The sequence below is a fragment of the Cnephaeus nilssonii genome (assembly GCF_951640355.1).
Source record: "Cnephaeus nilssonii genome assembly, chromosome: X".
Lineage (NCBI taxonomy): Eukaryota > Metazoa > Chordata > Mammalia > Chiroptera > Vespertilionidae > Cnephaeus > Cnephaeus nilssonii.
The window spans coordinates 116,520,616-116,533,387 of NC_137071.1; the positions used below are offsets into that span (position 1 = coordinate 116,520,616).

Sequence of the window (12,772 nt, forward strand, 5' to 3'; positions counted from 1 at the left end):
AGGCTACATGACATGTGCTATCACAACAGATTGAATAAAGCAGCAGAAATGAGAATCCTATTCTCTTATCCAGACATTAACGGGAGTTGCAAGAATATAGGACAATACCACTCCTTGATAATTTATTTTTGTTTTGGAAAAATATAGTTATTTTTCATAAAAGTACATTATGTTACCATAGATTTATTATTTTTAAACTGAATCAATGAATATATTCATTTAAAATTATTCAATTTTAATTTTAGATATGCTAAATATTAATAGATATAACACACATAAACAATATTTTGGGGAGTTCCCTATAATTTTTAAGTGTGTAATGGGATCCTGGGACAAAATATTTTGAGAAGCACTGGTTTTGGAGGAAGGAAGGCTTTTCCTGTGCCAGGCCTACTCTGGGCTGCCACCATGTACTCTTGCCAAAACCTAGACTTAGTATGTAGGCAATTTAGCATCCTACTTCTGATAAATGGCCTATCTCTGCCTTAGGCCAACCAGTGGTTTCCACAGAATGGCTGGTAATTCCTCCCCATTCCCATGGCCTCCAGAGTTACAGTGGAGGTTACCTTAGAGCAGTGGTTCTCAACCTTTCTAATGCCACGACCCTTTAATACAGTTCCTCATGTTGTGGTGACCCCCAACCATAAAATTATTTTCGTTGCTACTTCATAACTGTAATTTTGCTACTGTTAATGAATCGTAATGTAAATATCTGTGTTTTCCAAAGGTCTTAGGCTCTACAGCAGTGGTTCTCAACCTCTGGGTCGCGACCCACAGGTTGAAAACTGCTAGCAGGGTCGCCTAAGACCATCGGAAAACACAGATATTTACATTATAATTCATTAACAGTAGCAAAATTACAGTTATGAAGTAGCAACGAAAATAATTTTATGGTTGGGGGTCACCACAACATGAGGAACTGTATTAAAGGGTCGCGGCATTAGAAAGGTTGAGAACCACTGCCTTAGAGTAATGGTTCTCCATTGGGGTCATTTTGTCCTCCAGGGGATATTTGGCAATGTCTAGAGTAATTTTTCATTGTCACAACTGGGTGGGGGGATACTATGGGCATTTATAGGGTAGAGGCCAGAAATGATGCTAAACTACTATGTACTGGACAGCCCCTCCCAACAGAGCTCCAAATGTCAATTGTGCTAAAGTTGAACCCTGCCTTACAGCATCCAGACCTCATTGGATGCTCCAGGACTTTAGAGAAATCTGACAAATGATATACTCTAGAAGTTTAGTCTTTGATTGGAAAAAAATCACAGGGCTTATGAAATCTGGCAGGGAGCCAATGTGCATTTGGGAACGTCTAAATAAAAATGAAGGAGAAAAACAAACATTTCAAGCAGCCGCACAGCCAAGAAGCATAAAGCTGTAATCAGAAATCACAGATAATACCACTTAACAAGGTTAGGATAGCTGCCAAGAAAAGAAAGTACTGTAAAGGCCAAATCTCCTAGAACAGTATGTCTCTGTGGGGTGGAATACATTCCCAAGGTGGCAGAGTAAAACTGCCGTAATTTTCTCTCTTACTGTACCTTACTGGATGTACTGCCTAGCCCAATTCAAATCAACCAAATCTATTGACACCCTTCCCCCAGCACACACACATGCACACGATTTGGTATTTTAAAGGACATAGAATTAGGTGGGCATTTGGTCATTTTAAATGTCACTTTTTTCATGAAGCCATTTTAACTGTCCGCTCCAATATTTTCTCTTCCCTCCTTCATCTCCTACCTTGCTTGTTATTTATGCCTATGTCTTGTAACTCCCACTACACTTTTTACTTCTCAAGAGCAGGGACCATGGCTTATGTATTTTTATCCCCTCTTAGAATAACAGTTCTCTCCATAAATATTTATTGAATAGATAACTCTCTTTTAGCATTTTGTTTTTCAGCCTAGTACTTCACATAATTATTATAATAACTATTATTATTGGTCAAGCTTAATGATCACTCTAAGAAGGTAGATTTATGGTCTCTACAAGTAAAGGAATTGAAGTATACTAGTAGATGGGTTAAGCAATCTGCTCAAGCATGCACAGCAATTACGGGGCAGGCTAGAAGGCAAATTAATGTACTGCCAGCTCTGTACATGCATTCTACAATGGAACACACATAATGGTAGCAGTCCTCCTTATTTTTGTTCTTTGGGCTTGGATGTTCACAATGAATTTTTTCTTTAGGGACCACCGTACTCCAAATAACTATCAACCTAGCAAGGGCATATCTTGCAGCTGGGGCCTGGCACTGTGGTGTAGCAATATGTCTCCAGGGTAATATTTCAGAGCAATTACTGTAGGCCCTTAACTGGTACCTAAGAGAATTACAAGTCAGAAATATTTATTATACTCACCTCAATAGAGAACAGAAAGAATTACACAAAGTAGGTCAGATTCCTATCATGGAAATTAGTTAGGTATTCTTTCCTCTGAAGGGCTTGCTATGAACTTTTTGCTAAGGAGAGCCCTCCTAAGACAAGGGCATGGGTGGCAGGCTTAGGGAGAGAACAGGAGAGGTTTGTGATGCAATTTTAGGGGGTCTGGGAATGCCTCCCTATCCAGAAATATTTTCACCTGAAATTCTCCCATTAGAATTGCACACCTTTAAGTCAGAGCAACATTTCTTGTTAAAACACACAGCTTCCTGATAAATGGGAAACGAAACAAAGTAATCTTCACAAACTCCAAATTTTTGTTCCATATTGTTTAAAAAACATTTTGGGAAGAGTGTAAAGTTTTTCTAAGAATAAAATGATTTACTGCACTTAAGTCATAAAAAGTATGTGATTGTTGATTAGATGGAGAGGGTAAGAGTAAATGTAAATAAGAGAGTCATTTACAAGTATGGGAAGGTAGTGCTGACCTGTGGTAGGATGATGATTCCTTAGTGTGGGGAACATGGAATAATGTCAATTTAAAAAAAATAGAGGTAGTAATATAATTCATAATGCCTTGAAAATGAGTTCTATTTTTAAAGAAAACATAATTGGCTGATAAAAATTTCTGCTTATCTCTCCCATCCACACCTGGCAATAACTCAGCTACAAAAGACTGTATTCACTAAACCACGGCATCAACCCCAGGTGGCAGTTGTTTAGGTTCCCAGGTCACTCCTGGGATGTACCAACCAGCCATTTTAAAGTTCAATGTTATCTTAGTGATGGCCAACATTACAAATGATGATAAAGCCATGTTTTTCCCCTGTGAAAATAGAAACTGTTTATTCTTTAAAAGTAACTAAATTTTTTGATATATGTATTTCAAAAGCACTGTCCAATTTTTTTCGATTTTAATTTTAGGGTAGACTTAAAATAGGTAGTTGGAACCATGTTGGATTCTTTCTTATGAACAATGAAATGTGGTGAGAATGGTGTGACGGTGCTGAGTTCCCCGATAGTGGTAAAGAAGAAAAAATAACATTGTGAATTAACAACCAAATTGATTTCTCTAAATGGCGATCCTAGAAGGGCTGAGATAAGAATTTGTACTATAAATATGGCTCTAGTCCTGAAAAATATAGGAACCCAGGGTGTAATATGATTCATTCACCTAAGAGACTATGGGATATATTCTGCTCTGAATGGCTTCACTTTTGAGTAGGGACACCTAAAGAGCAAATGTCTGTTTAATTAATAATGCCAGAAGATCTTCAATAAAGTCCTTAGGAAGGATACATATATGTGTAAATATGTAGATTGTGGGGAAAGACAAGGAGGTCAGAGAGAAGTAAAAGAAATATATGCGCAAGGATGGTGTATTTGCATAGTTAATTAGAAACCTGCTCTAACAACACAATATCTGGATAATGAATATAGAAACTTATCACAACCTAAGCTGGAAGCCCTCCCCTCACCATATGCCTCATCCAAACCTCATTCCCGATTACTAACATTTGCTTCTTAGTACGTACTTAGTAGTGATTTTTTTGAGCAATTTATGAGAATATCTTTGGCCCAGTGGAGGGAGGACAGCCACCTCTCTCTCTCTCTCTCTCTCTCTCTCTCTCTCTCTCTCTCTAACTGAAGACATTTCAGGTTTTAATGGTGACAAGTCACCTTTCCTAATAGCTCACTTGCTTTTCTAGCCTTTTCTGGAGAACTCCTAGAATCACTGAGGAAATCACAGGTATGTATAGTAAGACCTCACTTAAAATGTTATCGATAGGTTCTGTGACTTCAAGTGAAATGATATATGACAAAATCAATATTACCAAAGGCTAATTGATATAAACAAGAGTTAAGTTTGTATGACATTTCATTGTTATAGTGAAAACAATGTTGAATGAAATGACATTATTTGAGGTCCAGCCTTATAGATAGGCAGCTGCACACATCTCTGCCCAGGTAGGTCTTGATTTATTAAGTTGAAGACTATTGAAGGCCAAGCAAGAGAAGAATCTTTGCTGGATGAGAAAATTTACTCTAAGGTCTTTTATATTATTTTCTCTAGGTTACCTTGGGATATGTGTAGTAAAAGAATTTACCTCTCCATATAATAGCTGTTGGAGGCTGTGGCATTTCAAAATAGGCCCTAGACTATACTAGTGTCTGGAGCTCTTTTAAAATATCTCTACCCATTTCTTTGCACAGGGGTTTTTGGGTGCAAGATTCTAAGAGAATGGGGATTTAAGTTATTTCAACCCTTCTACCATTGGAGAAAGCCCAAGCTTTCTTTACAACTAGAGCGCATGCTCATATGACTGTTGGCATTACTGGACTCTGGCCACCTAGATGACCCTCATTTCACAGGCGCAGCTACAATGATTTGCAGAGCTATGCAGTGCTTAGCTGCTAGAAGCTCCCCCTGAGAGAGTATTTATATCTATGTAGTTCACAAATGTAGCTCAAACCTATTTAACTCCTTGCTAATGAGATCATAATTTAATATAAGTGCAAAGAGCAAATTCAATAATGCATGCATGTAACATTAGGAGTTGAAAGCTGTGAATCATTTTACGAAGGGCTTAAGAATGCTGGTGATTGAAACCTATTGATGAGCATCTATGCTAGAGTAGCAGTCCCAAAGCCACTTGTAGATATGTGGGCAAAACCAGTGCATTTCCAAATGATAACCTCTCAAATTCAAAGTGATAGACCCTTTGATTCTACAAGTTGTGAATTTCACTGATGGATTTCTGCCAAACTGGGCCTTTGTCCAACCTTTCCCTCTAGAACAGGAATCCAAAACAATTATTGGTTGTGGACATAACCCAATTTGTCTGAGAGGACTTCTTATTCAATTTGTTCCTGACAGAGAGAAGGAACTCAGGGAAAATGCTAAGCTCTTGGAGAAGGCAGTTTTGGTTAAAATGTGACTGCAGGTACTTTCCCAAGTTCATAATTGATATGATTCTCTTGATAATTTGGTTTTAAATTCCATTAAAATTAAAACTAAAATTTGGTTGGGTTTTATTATAAGTGTGTTTTATTTAGATATCCCAATGACCCTGAGAAAGAGAGGCATAGACACCTAACTCATTCCCCTGACTCTAGCCAAATTTTTATTAAGAGTTTAATATGATGAGTGCCAACATTCTCTTTTTCCTCAATAGCCTTCCCTTGACCATGACCCATAGAAGAATAATCAGTTCAGCTTACACCCAAATAGATAGAAACAAATGGAGTCTAATATCAGATCTGAAAGTTGGTTGCCAACTTTGTCTAGCGAGCATTCTAGCATTCATTTATCTGCATTTTCAGTAGTGAAGCTAGACAGAACACACCAGCAGAGTCAGTCTCTCTCTCTCTCTCTCTCTCTCTCTCTCTCTCTCTCTCTCTTCTCATTCAATCTCTTTCTATTTTTAAAAAGTGTAAAGCATGCTATAGCCTTATGTCCATATTTTGAGAAACATCTGCTTCAAGGCCAGATGAAATTAAGCTTTAAGATGAATCTAGACTTGGACCACACTCTTGCCACTTCTGACCAATAGGGATTTTCCTCATGTGCCAAGGGCCAAATGCTATACCGCTCTCTAGAAAGTCAAAAGAGAATGGATTTCAATTGTTCTCAGTAAAAAAATCGGCCCCACCCTGTTCCACCAACCTCAGTTTCCACCCTCATTGAATGCATTTATTTGTTTCAAATCTTTCATGTTTCTTTTCCATGGGCTGCCCTACCTTTCAGAGAGTGTGGTTCTATAACATCCTCTCCAAATGAAAGGAAACCGATTTATTTGGTCTTAGAGGGGCAGAAAAGGCATAGACATACATCATTTCACTATGCCACTGCAACCGTGTCTTTCCTTTTGGAAATTATATAACAGCATTCTTACCTTCAGGCTTTTTACTCCTGCTGCTCTTTCTGTAGCTCTGGCGTTGGACACTTGGTCATTATTTTTCAATAAGAAACACATTCAAGTTATCAGGATAACACCAAAGGCAAATAATCATGTCTTAATCATAGAAATCATGATAAGGCCACACAGTCAATTTAAAAATTAAAACATCACTAGAATGGGTTAATTGAACAAAAATGTTTTCTTTTTGGATTACAATATTTTTCCGGTGGTAGAATTTATTCTTTAACACCATCTTGCAAACTCAATGGTTTTGGCAGTCACTGGACTGGTTCAGTTCTTAAGGCAAAGATGTCCCTTGCTTGAAGCAGCCACTTGAGAGAAAGTGAGGATTTGCTTTTGGGAGAAAGACCTGAGTAAGTTCAAGGAGCAAATTTAGTCACTACCAGAAAAGAAAATTGTCAGGTTCTTCATACTTCCAGGAGGCAGCACCAGCACAGAGACATGCAAATCAACGAAGAGCATAGTATACTCACCCTACTCTTCGATCCCAAACCAGTCTCAGTGGTTCATGGGAACTTCTTCCAAGAAGGAAATGCCATCAATCTGTAATGATTCTTGCCTACACACATAACAGTGTCAGTACAGAGTCATTGGGATCCATCTTAACCCTGGGTATCCAAAATGTCTACCTTTGGGGATGGCTCCTGCCAATAAAAGGTCCATCTTGTTGCAGGTAAAAGGCAGATGCAGATTCACATCGATTATTCAAGGCCCCAAAATATCAAAGACTTCTGGGTGTGGAAGAGAAGTGGTTAAGAGATGGTGGCAATAGAGAATTGAGGACATACATGGAAGAAGAAGAAATACACACAAAACTGAGGATCTCATTTATGCATATGGGTAACATAGTATCACCTCAGTCATCTATGTACCACTGAATAGGAAGCTGAAGGCATTTGGAGATGGACTGTCTTAAAAGTGTAACTTTTCCCTATCTTTGAGTAGAAGATTCGCTAAGCAAATGTATGGGATTAAAAAAAAAGATTGCTACTGATAGGGAAGAGAATCATGTTTGAATTTCTTAAGAGAACAAACTGTTTTAGGTACTTTAAAAGCACCAGTGCAGAAGGAAACAACTAATTTCAATTGCAGGTCATGTTTTTAATTTATTAAAACAAGTTCCCTAAGTTCTTTCTTAGCATTACATTGGCTAGTATAATCTAGTCCCTATATATATATTTGAAGATAATAAAACTGCATTTCTCTATTAATATTCTATAAATCATAATGATCAGCAAATGATTTAGTTAATTAATGGAAGCTTAACTGTATATTCCATCCTCATCCCTTACTTACCTATATGCCTTACAAGTTAAGGCACCTGTGGTACAACTCTCATTGAAGTCAAGCAGTTCAGAATGGCCTCACTTAAACATTCTGATCCAATGTCCCATAAAGCACATAAAGTGTCATGATTCTCAGCTTAGAAAATATGGACACTGGGCGTCTATTTAAATCCCGGGATAGAACTAAAGCCAGGGCAATTCTAGGGTAAGGTGGGGTAAGGTTTATAATGCCTTGTCACCCCAGTCACAAATAGCTTGTTTCACTGACCTGACCCCCTCTAGTAAGGTAGAACTACACGGGAAAGCTAATCTGGTGCACTTTACCCAAGATTAAGAGAATTAAATATGGCGGTGCTTCTTTCAGAAGAAATTGAAAGTTTGAGATGACGGGCAACTGTAGAGGGAGGGCAGTTATGTTTATGAGGTAATTCAGCAGCTAAATCCCCATTCTGCTGTGATTTACAGTGACAGACTTTCATTGGCTGTGTCACAAACCCCCGGTGAACTGGGTTTATCACTGAAATAACCTACTGGCTCTTTTTAAAAAATATTTTTATTGATTTTAGAGAGGAAGGGAGAGGGAGATAGAAACATCAATGAGAGAGAATCATTAATTGGCTGCCTCCTGCACGCCCTACTGGGGATTGAGCCCACAATCTGGGCATGTGCCCTTGACAAGAATCGAACCCGGGACCCTTTAGTCCGCAGGCCAAGGCTCAATCCACTGAGCCAAACCTGGTAGGGTAACCTACTGGCTCTTGATTAGCATATTTGCACACACATTGTAATAAAGCACTAACACAAAAGGTTGATTTGCAGGTTAAAATCCCCCAAACCACAGCTCTAATTTCCATGATCCTTGCCTTGCATTTAAAGTCCATCAAGGAAGGATCAATTCTGATTTGTTTGGGCTCTATTAGCCCAAGTTCAGAAAAATGGTAAAACTAAGAAGTATTTTAGTTCTAGTCTGTAGGTCTGGTTCAGAGGCTAATTTAGTGACCGACTTTGAATTAATTCCTTCTATTCATAAAATAAATTAAAATAAAATAAATATCTATTTCATTAGTTTAAGCATGTGCATATTTAAAACAGTCTGAATAGTTGTTGGTTCCTTCTATAGAATTGTGACTTTTTGAGAATAGGCTTAAGATGTGTAATGTTGTATGCCAGGGGGAAAAATACAACAATTTAATATAATTGCCCATTTATCATTACTTAAAGGTTTCAGGAGACAGACAAAGAGATCAGTAGTGTAGGTTTTTCTCCCTCTCCTGGTTTCAGAGATAATAGGTGTGGAAGTGTTTTTGAACAAGTAAAAGCACTCATAAATGTCAGGCTTTGTGATTGCTGTCATTTTTAGTAATCAGTATGGAGGTCTATAATGGCTTAAATATGCCATTTGCATTGTAACCAAGGTAGTTAAGAATGAACCTGATTTTTATGGAAATATGTCACATGCAATCAGATTGACATTGCTCATTGGATGGTTAGATGTGATAAATTGCTATCTGCAATATTATCATAGGAGGTCACCCTGAAAGTCTGAAGAGATTTATAACAGCATTAGCTGTGTGACCTTCTCAAAGTCACCACCATCTCTGGGTCTCATTTTCTCTATTAGATGATGGTATATTCAGCAGTCAATTGTCATGTTAACTGGGGATGGGATACAATAAAGAACTATAATTCTCAAGCCATTTTACGAATACATTTAAACCTCACTGATTTGGACTAACAGAAGGGAGGGGTTGTCTGAATTAAAAAGTCATGAATTACAAAATCTGAAGAATGGCAATTTTACTACTTTAAGTCTATTTTGTAATTCTAACTCACTATAAAACATTGCTTTGTGGAGGTCTTTGTGAGCACTACTTTAGCAGATATATTTGTAATGAATATGATTATATCTAATATATGCTTCCAACATTTGAAAAAGGTTTGTTCTCTTAAAGAAAAATTCAACTGACAATCTAGTCCCAACTCTTCATTTGCTTAACAAACCTCTCTTGGCTGCATCCCTGATAATATAAAGTTAGATTATAGACTGGTCCCTGTCCAGTTTATCACAGATTACAAATTAGAGGGCTCCAAATTAATGAGGTTTCACTGCCTTTTCTACTTTCTTCTCCATTGATTTGTTTTTGGCATCACCACTAAATAGTGGTAAAAGAGAGTCAAGTTCATCTCTTGCCCCTTCTCTCAATCACTTTTAGAAAACAGCAGGTAGCAAGAAGGAAGAAGATAAAGGCAAGCTCCTTGGTAATCCAGAAACAGAATAAGCAATCATTGGATATGCAGCACTGATCATACTATTATCGATAGTTGAGAAAACGGTTGACTTATTTCAAAAGATTTGCTGGAACAATGACTGAAAAAAGTAATTTGAAGGATACCTGGCAGGTAGCACTATCGTCAAAGAAGTTGAAAACATTTAAGATCTACTGAAATATTTTTCTATTTGCATATAAAAATCATATAATCTGGAAATTATGGGTTGGCGATTAAGTTACTTGATAACTTTGCAGCAGTATCAGCTGAGAAAAGAAAGTTGATTGTTGGTTGTAATTAGTAAATAGCTGGTCTAAAGTTTCATGGGTCTTCATGATACCAAAACATCTGGGTAAAAAGTGAAAATTCAGCCAAATGTGTGTAGATTTTTTATGTAACATCAAACATTTGGTTATTTGAAAACTTCTGGGCAGTTGGCATCATGTGGATGTTTTAGAGTCATCTTGAAACAGTCCATAGCTCCTTTTAACCATGCTGAGATGAATTCCTCAGAGTAATGTATCCAATCCAGCTCAATTTTCATTCCACAACTAATTTCAATGATATAATTGGGTTCTCTGTGGTCTGCTATTAATATGAGAAGAGGACCAGAAAGAAGCTGCTAAATACTCTAGTCATCAGGCTAGCCATTCCAAAACTCAAATGGGTCAAAAGCTTGGCTAAGCTATCAATGTCATTAATTCACATAGGTGGGAAAGGAAGTTACTGCTTTTTGACACATAGTAAAACCTTGATTAATTGGAATCCATAAGGAATGAATGGAATTTTCAATACTCATTTTGTTTCATTCTTGGTTAATAACATTTTCCCCCTCAAAATGCTTGTATCCACTTTTTTTTCCTCAGGGAAGAAACCTCTAATATTTGAGGGTAAATCCAGATGAAGAGAAGATATAGGAGACAGAGCTGAATGTGATCTAACCACAGGTCATCGCTTGGCAAGTGATTAAAAAATCAATTCCTTTCTGTCTTCTCTTTTAGTACTATTGCTGCTTTCTCATCATTGTGGATTACTTGGGGGGGGGGCTCAATTCAGTTAATTGGGGTCTGGTTAGGTGAGTTCTGGTTAATCAAGGTTTTACAATAAAAGACTTCACAATGCCTGGTAAGATTATGTACTGAAGAAAGTTATTCTTAAATTTATTTCTTTGAATATACTCTGTATCAGTGTTTCTAAACCCATATTATTCTGCAGACTGGTAAACTAACTTTTTTGTCAGGATGCTGAAGAATGGAGAGGGAAAGAAGAATAGAGGTGTAACCATTGTCTTTGAAGGAGAAAAGTTTTGTCTTGCCTGTTTGATGATCTGTGGTTGGGAAACACTGTTCTTCACCTTAAGATGCCCATGAGTTCTTGGTTGTACAACAGTTGATCTTACATGTTTCAATATAATTGTCATTCCCTTTGGCCCATGGAGAATTCTGTTTTCAGATCCTCTCCTGTACTTACCCAATCTGTCCTTCCATTTGGTAACTTGGCTTCTGAGCTTGCTTCCATTTCTTGTTGCTTGGAGGAAGACTATTCATTCTTACTAGCCCTGAAGAGCATTAAGGAGTCAAAGGAATGCCAAGTAAGATGTGTTTTTTCATAATGGTAGCCTGGATAACAATGTGACCTACCTGAACCAAGAACGTGGCTAAGAAAGCCAAATCAGGAATTTATACACAAAGAGTACACAGTTAGGCGACGCACTTGTTTAAATATACAAAATGTCTTTGCAAAGTCTATATATGAGGTGGCCTATTGAAGAAAGACCCCATTTAACTTGAAACCAAGCTTGTTTTTGGCTTTCAAGTTAAGTGGGGCCAGCTTAAATAGGCCATCACATATAGAAAAGAACATCTCATCACTCAAACACATAATTGAAGAAGCCAACTCTAATCAACCAACCAACATCTGTGAGCAACATCATGCCTTAGGGGGGGAAAAGAAGGTGTAACCTGACTTTTTAGTAGATGGATTTTATTTCTCACACCACTCAGCTGAGGCAGGTGGGGGACAGTCTTAAGGAAAGCCTTGGACTATTGAAAGCCTAAGGCAGTGAAACCCACACCATAGCCTTCATAAGGCAACCAGTCTGGTGTATAAGGGGAAATGAAGGGGTGTGGATAGGGAGCCTCTGTCTGGGAGTTTAAGAAGGGACCCAAGTTAGATCAAAAATGCAGGCAGCGCCATGAAGTCTTTCTGGTTCCCAAAGCTGCCAGGCAGGGGAATAACCTGGTCATTCCATTTTATGTGTGAGTCTTGTGCTCTCTCCTCAATAATAAGATAACAGTCTTGCCGATTACTCGTCACTAAGGGTACCCGGTTGTGGTGACATTGAGGCTGACCTTGGAGTCACCGCCCCCGCTGCCGCACTCTCCTTTGTCGTACCACCATTTGTTTTTCAATTTGTCCAAGAGGCCTTGCTCATTCAGTTTTAATACTGCCAGGTTAACAGCATTTCTTGAAACGATAAAACATAACTTGTAAGAAAATGCACAAATGCTTAGGAAATCGTTAACGTATAAAAAGGAGCACAAGAGGACAAATTGGCTAAATTTCACAGAACGTGGAGCTATAAAAATGTCTGTACAGCAAATACAGGGTTAAATATTGGAAGGTGGCATGGAGGATAACATTTGCTCAAAACTGAAGTGTGCGGGATGGGGAAATTGTCTTTGAGAAAAAAAGTAACAAGAACACCACATCCATGCAATTAACATTCGTCACATATGGCACCATAACTTGGCTTTTACCATTTAAATTGAAAAAGCCGTTGAACTGTAAAATTAAAACAGCAACAAACAGTCAGAGAGGACAACACAGAGAGAGAACATTAAAAAAATGGATGCATTAAATAGATGAAACCATAATTTACCGTCTTATTTAACTCCATGGAATATTG

The 12,772-nt window shown here is 37.9% G+C and overlaps 1 protein-coding gene across 1 annotated transcript in view; it reads right to left on the reverse strand.

The window, feature by feature from the left end:
- Window positions 1–12,772, reverse strand: part of GRIA3 (glutamate ionotropic receptor AMPA type subunit 3) — a 373,784-nt gene that overhangs the window by 10,572 nt on the left and 350,440 nt on the right. The gene's annotated exons all lie outside the window — the stretch shown is intronic.